This window comes from Haemorhous mexicanus, chromosome 10, assembly GCF_027477595.1.
Source record: "Haemorhous mexicanus isolate bHaeMex1 chromosome 10, bHaeMex1.pri, whole genome shotgun sequence".
NCBI lineage: Eukaryota > Metazoa > Chordata > Aves > Passeriformes > Fringillidae > Haemorhous > Haemorhous mexicanus.
The window spans coordinates 2,396,064-2,404,522 of record NC_082350.1 but is presented as its reverse complement, the minus strand read 5'-3'; the positions used below and the strand labels follow the sequence as shown (position 1 = coordinate 2,404,522).

The 8,459-nt window shown below is 47.7% G+C and overlaps 1 long non-coding RNA gene across 1 annotated transcript; it reads right to left on the bottom strand.

The window, feature by feature from the left end:
• Nucleotides 1-2,986: 2,986 nt before the first annotated feature.
• Nucleotides 2,987-8,394, bottom strand: LOC132331505 (uncharacterized). Its single transcript, XR_009487613.1, has 2 exons — nucleotides 4,074-8,394; nucleotides 2,987-3,836 (listed from the first exon to the last, which is right to left on the bottom strand). It is a non-coding gene; the product is annotated as an uncharacterized LOC132331505 (long non-coding RNA).
• Nucleotides 8,395-8,459: the final 65 nt, after the last annotated feature.

Below are 8,459 nucleotides of genomic sequence, written 5' to 3'. Positions count from 1 at the left end.
GCCGCGCCCGCCCTCAGCGCCGAGCCCGCCACGAGCACCGGGCGGGCACCAAGCCCTCCGAGCTGCCCGCGGGCACCGGCCGGGCACCGGGCGGGCACCAAGCCCTCCGAGCTGCCCGCGGGCACCGGGCGGGCACCAGGCCCTCAGAGCTGCCGGCGGGCACCGGGCGGGCACCAGGCCCTCCGAGCTGCCCGCGGGCACCGGGCGGGCACCAGGCCCTCCGAGCTGCCCGCGGGCACCGGGCGGGCACCAGGCCCTCAGAGCCGGCCCGGGCCCTGCCTGCCCGCGCGGACCCGGCTGCCCCAGCACCCCTGGCAGCACCGTCCGGCCCTGCTGTGACCGGCTGGGCTGCGGGACACGGAGCGGCCGCAGCGGCAGCCCCGGGATCTGGGGTACGGCGCGGTCAGTACCGCCCGTGGCACTGCTGACATCGGGTCAGCAAAGGGGAAGAACCAAACCAAAACCAAACCAAAGTACCCCCGAGCCTGAAGCTGCAGCAGCCCGCAGCAGATGGACACAGAGAGCAGGGTTACTCTGGGCAGAGCTGGAGAACGCAGCCGCTCCTCGCTTGGAGGCCACAGAACAGGATCCGTGGAGGAACTCGGGGGCCTTTCCCCAGCATCAGCTCGGGCAGCACCGCAGATGGATTACCTTCGTCGGGGGTAATCCACAAAATTGAAAGATCCACAAAATCCACAGTTATCCACAAAATGCCCCATCTGCCAGAAGCAGAGCGTGGCATGCAGAAGAGAACTGGGGGGAGGGTTGGGTTGCTGCTCCCCAGATGATGGCTGGGGAGCAGCAGGGAGCACGGCAAGGAGTAAAATAACACATGCTGACAGTTTTGTTAAGTAAAAAAATGGAAAAAAAACCATTATCAAAATCCTCTCTGCCAGGTACAGGTAATAAGGAAATTGTCAGCGGATAAACACAGCACTACCCTTACATTGATTTGGTCCACTTAAACATAGTATTTATTTATAATAAAGTTGTTAGGAGCATTTTCTTTCGATCCAGATGGGTTCATTATGTACTGAGTGCTTTACATCATGTTTTGAACTAACCCATTGATAAATTAGTGCTAAATTTTATTTGTAAAAGGCATCTTTGGCAAGCATTCAACATTGACTCACAACAACAATTGCTCATAGTGCTGGCTTACATTGTTCAATATTTGGAGCTGTTTAGTCCTCCCAGCATCCCACCCTGTGGGTAAAAGTTACATGGGGATTACAAGTTTTATCTCACACAGAGATAAGGGGCTGCATTTCCACAACAGCCTCTAATTTCAGGAGCTCAAACTGAGACAAGATGGTCCTGAGTTTATGGAAATGGGAGTGTTTACAGCCAGATCCAAGCTTCTCTCACTCACCATGCAAACAGGGAGACGGCTCACCAGGGTGTTCCATGACTAAAGCTGTTAGGCAAATGCTAACTCTTCTTCTGATAACATCTGTGCTGTAGCACGTGTAGCCTCAGAGCAAGGAAATGTCCAGAACAGGGCAGAAATCCCCTTGTGTCCCTCTTTTAGGTTGTTTAGCCCACTCTTCCTCAGGGCAGCTCTCTGTGTGACAAAGGCTGCCTAAGCTGCTCTCCTCCAGCCTGGTGCTCCACTGGGCAGCTCTTGTCTCAGAGGAAAAACCTAAAGCCAGGATGCAGCTGAGGAAAAGTGATTACAAAGTCATACATCTGGTAAAACCAGAGAAAGCTTGACACTAAAACCTTCAGTGTAAAGGCAGAAGATAAAGTTAGGGCTTGTTCTTTCCATTTATGTCTAAGGTGACTCTGGCCCCCGACCCCCAGGCAGTCAGTCTGCGGGACTGGTGGGACAAGTCTGCAGTCAGGAGAGTAAAGGATCCTCTTCTAATATTTAGGTCGTTTGTGACAGATACTGAGAGAAAAGAGGCACAAGGCTCTTGATGTTGACCAGGGCTCCTGGCAGAACTAGTCTATTGATTTTCTCAGAGGCAAACAAATGGAAAGGCAGCATCCCACCCCAGCCAAGCCAGCAGCACAGCACCAGGCAGCACTTCTTGCACCAGGTGCTGGCCTGTCAGCTGCTGAATCAGCTGGGTCCTCTCCAGAGCACAACTGATTTCCTGCTTCAAGTGGGGAGCAGCATTGATCAGCTGTGTGAGACTGACATGGGAGTGTAGGTGTTGGGGTGTCCCTGTGCACAGCTGGGGCCAGCCTGGCTGTTCTCCTGCAGGAAACCCCCCTGGCAGCCACTGCCCTCCCTGCCCTGCACAGCCTGAACTGCAGCACCCTGTACAGCATCAACTGGCCCCAGAAGGACATCCAGATTAAGAACTGCTCCTGGGGAGTCACAGAACCTGCAGGATGCTGTTAATGTTCATGTATTCTTTAAAACGATTTCTTCTTTTATACATGTTGTCGCTATGATATTTTATGAAAAATCTTTTCGTTAAGATTTTTTCTCCTGAGAAGCTGAGAGGCTGCAGAAATGAAATGTAAACAATAATTATCTGCTGCTGTGGAATGCAGCAGGTGCATCTGTGATTGGTCTCATGTGGTTGTTTTTAATTAATGGCCAATCCCAGTCCAGTTGTCTTAGACACTCTGGTCAGTCACAAGATTTTATTATCATTCCATTCTATTCCTTGCTAGCCTTCTGATGAAAACTTTTCTTCTATTCTTTAGTGTAGTTTTAATATATCATTTTCTTTTACTATAATATATATAATAAAATAATAAATCAGCTTTGAAACATGGAGTCAAGATTCTCATCTCTTCCCTCGTCCTGGGACCCCCTGTGAACACCACCACACATGGTAATATGCACAAGTGCCTCAAACAATCCTCCAGTTTGCAGTATTTGTGAACACAGCTGGAATACTGGAATATTACTTCTGCTGTACCATAAAAAAACTGCAGGGCTGACAAGGAAGGCAAATTATTCTCAGCATAACAATTAACCCAAAATAAGTAAAGGAAAATGTCAAAATAATTATAAAATGGGTCAACATTAAGGGTGTAAACCATTAAGCATCTTTATTTATTTCACATTTCAAGCCTGGGTCTCAGTACAGTCACAGTGTTCTGTGGCATCTCCAGATTTCAATTACATCCCTGGATAAATGGCTTTGCAAGCATTAAGAAAAATCACCCAAGTTATCACAGGCCGAGTATCAGACTAGAAGATTTCTCAGTAAGAAATCTCCAGCTAGAGGCCCTTCAGCTGGGGGCTTAGAGGATGAACACTGACAATGAACTCAACATTTCTAATGCTGCTAAAAACCATCTCTCTTGCCCTGCAGCAGAGAAGTGACATGCTGCTTACAGAACATCTCCCTCAAATCAACTGCCTTTTCTATTTTTAAGCAAGCAGTTTTCTATTTAAAACTGCCACCTTACCGACTTCCTTAAAGCCATCTGCTGGTTTATTAGTCTGTGACAACAAAGTTTCCATCTCTGAGTGTAATTAAGTGGAATCCCAGGGACAATTTAGTTGCCTGACCTTTCATTAAGAATAGCAGCATGGTAGCACTTCTCAAGAAATGAAGAATTGGGACCTTTTTAAACCTTTATTAAACTGTCCTCTCCCTTGCCACTTCTCACTTTTCAAAAAAGCACTTACGTAAAAAACCCCAAACAAACCAGGATTACAGAGAGAGCACAAGGTAACTGCTTCAATATATCCGAGCCAACCAAAATGTTTGCTATGTATTGAGCTGTATCTGTTTCTGAGGTCTGCCTGGTGTTTTAGCTGTCGTCCCTCACTGGATCAGACTGGAAGGAAATGAGAATTTGAGAGTCCTTAAATCATTCTGCTTTTCCACTGCAGTTCCAATAAGGGCTTGTCTTAGAGAGCATGCCTAAAAATGAACAGAACTCTGTCATGTGCTGAAAACATACTTTTATTTTCCCTTCTTATGCTTGATCAACTAAACAAAGGTTTAGGTTGGCCTAAAAAAAGAGAAACTGTTAAAAAAATCTTAATCACTCTTAAAGGAACAGACCACAAACGCAGAGGATGTACTCATGGTTTTTGTTATTCTTTTCACAATCTACTTCTAATTATCACACATAATTGCATGAGGTGAAGCAATTACCTGTAGCCAAAGGTAGAGAATCAATCCAGTGGTTTCCATGGAAAGCTACAGCTTTCACCTGCAGCTGAACTGAGCTGAATTTCTTCTCCCTCCTGGGTACCTGCCCCACCAGGCAGGGCAATGTGTCAGTCCCTGGGACAGCTATCAGGGACCACATCCTTTGTTCCTTCTTTTCTTTGGAAAAAAACCCCGATGGCTCAGCAGCAGCAGGATGCCTTGGGCTACCTAGGAGGGTAAATGGAAAACTATTACCATTATGTACTTCAAAAATAACAAGAGAGTAATTTTCTCCTAATAGTAGACATTTTCTTGGATTAGTCTCCCTCCTGGAAACTAGCAAGCTCCAGGTATCTTGGCTTTCTCTCTTTTACAAACTCTGGTGTATAAAAGGCCAACACTTGGCATCCTTCAGTCAGTAGCTGGAAAAAGTGTTCACATTTTTAAAGGTGTGCACAGACCAGATGTACAATGGCTTTGACCTGAACAATGCTCAGTTAACCACAGCTAGCAGGACTGCTGAAAGCCAGAGCCAGGGGCTTGCTAACATTTGGCTGCCTGTTGGGGCACCAAAACCCCTTCACAATGTGCCAAAAAGTGGGGAGGGATGGTGAGAGCACGAAGGGAAAATGTGGTTTGGAGACAGCACCCAAAATACCCAAGCTGGATTTTTATGACATAGAATAAACAGGGAGCATACCCAGGACAGCAATTGCCAGGACTGTTGTATAGTTTATACTTTTTATGATTTAGAGAGAGATTTTCCATTGAAGTATCCACAATTTACCTGGAAACTTGTTAGGTGTTCCCCAAATCAAATTACTTCAACTTTATATAATTTCTGGAACCAGCAGGAGGGAACTCGAGTTGGTGGGGAAGCACTAGTGAAAAGAACAGGACACAGGCCTAAGAGCCAAGAAAGCCTGGCAAGTGGGAAGGGCCCTATTTCCCACCTTTACATATGAATGCCGGTGTTAAAACACAGCTTAGGCAGGAGGGGAGAAAGGGACTGTGGGGGAGATGCTGCTTTAGGACCAAAGGCTGGGGCTAGATTTAAGGAGTTACTGGAGAAAGTGGGTGTGAGGTCTCAGCCCCACGGAGCTCAGCTGCATTCCTGCCCCATTCCCCCAGAGGGACAGAGCCCCAGGTACAGGAGAAGATGTAACCTGAGCTCTCCCTGCCCCCTTCCCTTCTGTCACCTCAGTTCTAGTTCTGTACTCAGGACCTGGGCTTTTTGCTGTACCTGCACCAACCCTGAAATATTCTGCTTGTCTGGCATTGAAAGAGGCCAAAGGATGTGGAAACCACAGACTGACCCAAAGCCCCCACCCTGCCTGCCAGGGGCTTCAGACCAGAAGTGGGGAGAGGATCTGGGGAGGCTGCCTTGTGCTCCCCCACCACAAGGACTGTTATCTCCCAGTCATTCAGCCTGGCAAAACCCATCCTCTGGCAGGTGAGGCAAGGGTTCCCTCAGCATGAGCTCAGTGTCTGAACCAACAGAACCATGGTGGGAGGCTGCCCAGTGCAGATGCAGCACAGTTCCAGCCTCAGATGTGGGGGTGGAGCAGCACCGGCTCCAGTTTCTGTGGTGTCAGCTGCCCAGCCCTAAGAGAACCTGCAATTGCAATTCTGAGCACAATGGGTGTTTGAGGGAGTTGGAGGAGGCAGAAGCTTACACCAGCAGCCCCCAGTTTTCACCAGCTCAAGCCCATCCATCATGCAAGTAACCTACTGTGAGCAAAGGCCCCATCTTTTCATTTCTCAGTGTTCCTCTTCTCCAACAGGGACTATTCACAAGTGTGTGGAGTGACAGGACATGGGGCCATGGCTTCAAACGGATGGAGGGCAGGTTTAGACTCGGTATTAGGAAGAAATTCTTTGCTGTGAGGATGGTATGGCATTGGAACTCTGGATGACCCATCCCTGGCAGTGTTTAAAGCCAGGTTGGATGAAGCTCTGCTCCAGCGGGAGGTGCCCCTGCCATGGCAAGGGGGTTGGAATGAGATGATGTTTAAGGTCCCTTCCAACCCACACCACCCTATGAGTCAGGATTTGCTAAGAGTGAGTGACCACACTCAGCTTGAGTAAAATGCTTTATGGCAAGAACAGAATTCACTGAAGGGAAAGGAGCATGACACTGAAAACCAGCACCAGTTCTCCAGCAGAGTTTAGGCTGGGAAGGAGGAAAGTGTCATCTGCCAGCAGCTTGACTGTTGAAGAGCTGCTTGAAAGCTCAGCTATAGTAACTGTGGTGTTCTGTGACAGCCACATCCTCTGAGCAAGTCTGCTGTCTCTTTTAATTAGCACTCCCCATGAACATCTCAGGATTTTATGTTACACTTCTAGAGAACTTATCATTGCCTTGAACCCAAGAGGGATGAAGTATCACAGGGCAGTAACATACTAATAATCCCTAGGAGATGGAGATTTTTCCCCTTCACCAGGTGCAGGTCTGTGAAAGGAAGATCTCTAAATCTCCTCTGTTCTCTTTCACTTCTGTCTCTGTTGAAATTTCAGTCTGATGCCCCATCACTGCCCAAAATATTTGCACAGCAGGCACCCTCCTGCTTGCCCTGGTTCCTTAGATTTGGTACTTCAGTGCCTTGCCTGAATGCACTCCTGAAAATACACTCCAAGAGAAAAAACAAGAATGACAAGCCCAGAGCCAGCATATTAAACAGAGGTGCAGATTGAAGTGTGCCACTGGGGATCCAAGGCAAACACCTGCTTGGACATCCTCAGTTTTGACTTCTTTGAGAGGGTGACTCAGTGAACAACCTTTTTGTTGTCCAACAAACAAACAAACAAACCTGCTTTGTCACACCCAAAACTGCTACAGGTCAGGTGATGTGGAAGGAACCTGCCACCCCCTCAGCAGCATGTGACATCCCATCATACCCGTAACCCACTTAATACCAAACAAATCTCAGTATTGCACAGCTGACAAAGAGTTTGCAGTGAGACAGAACCACTCCTGTTTACAGCATTAGCACATTATAGAAATTCAAGCAAGCCTGGAGTCAGCAGAACTGATCTAACCTTGCTGTGTAAGAATCCTCTGCTTCACAGCCCAAATGAAGTAAAAGCCAAAGCAAGCAAATTAAACTGCATCCAGTAATTGCCATGCTCCTGGTCAGAAGGCTCCAGGGACAAGGGAATGAAGATGACATCTATGATGATGTTCAGTGATGCTGTTTCTTTGAAAACTGGCATGTGACATGGAGGAGAGCTGCCCATTGATTAGAAGAAGCTCATGGGGTCAACTTAGACTCCAGCACATTTAGAAGTCAGTAGTGCCAATGGACAAGCAATGGAAAATGCACTTGGGTTAGTTCTAATGCAGCTGATTACATGGGCCCAGTGTTCACACAGCTGGAACAAGCTCCCCACACTCTCTTCTTGTCCCTTACACTGCTTGGCACCTTTCTGCCCAGGAATGAGGGCAACCCAAATCAGGAGTAGACACCCCAGTTCACCAGCAGATGCCCAAACTACAGCACAATCTTTCTGCAGCTACCCTCTCTTTGGAGCAAATGCAGCTGACTTCATGCACAGAGCATCCTTTAGTGGCAGCTTCCTTTCCCCTGGGTTTTTATCTTCAAGGCCTACCAAACTGTATCCCTGCCCACCAACCCCCCCTGTTACTGGGAATGTGTATTCCACTTCCATCCCACACACAAGAAGCCAGCAGCTGGCAGATGATATGGACACAGCTCGTGCCTGTTCTGCCAGCACTCACTGGTCTGCAGAGCAGCTACAGTCTTGTCACTGCCTAGAGGCAATATTCAATATTTTCAGGTTGGTGTTACAGCTGGAGTGCCACGAACAGATATTCCTCTCGTGCTTTTTCAAACCACCCAACACAGCTGCAGCAACAGCTGCACAGTGGGTTGTGCCAAGGGCAGGCAAAGCAGTTTCAGTACTGCAGGGTGGGACACCAGAACACTCTCCTGAATGTTTCAAGCATGACTGGGGTAACTCTTTGGGGTGTTGCCACAAATTTGCCTCTAAGAAATGGGCTGCTGTGTGTTGTGGCTCCCCATTTATATTGAGATTTGTCCTCGTGTAGTCCTGGGATGCACAAGTTGGCCCTGGCTCTGCCTTCACGGTAAACCTGCAGTGCCCTGTGTGAGAAAGAAAGTTGGCAGCCTCATTTTTAATCACTTCTGGGTTTGATTTCATCAGTGTTTTTCCAGACTTTTTATTTATACCTTGTAAAATTTTCCAGAAAGCAGAAAATCTGTTCAGTCAGGTCACATTGTGAAGGATATGCCAGTTTGTCCCTCCACCAGTCATCATGACATACCCCTTGTCCCATCCTTCTCTGCCAAGAGGAACTTTAAAATCTCTTGATTTAAGGAATTAAAAATATATAGTAAATAAATATAT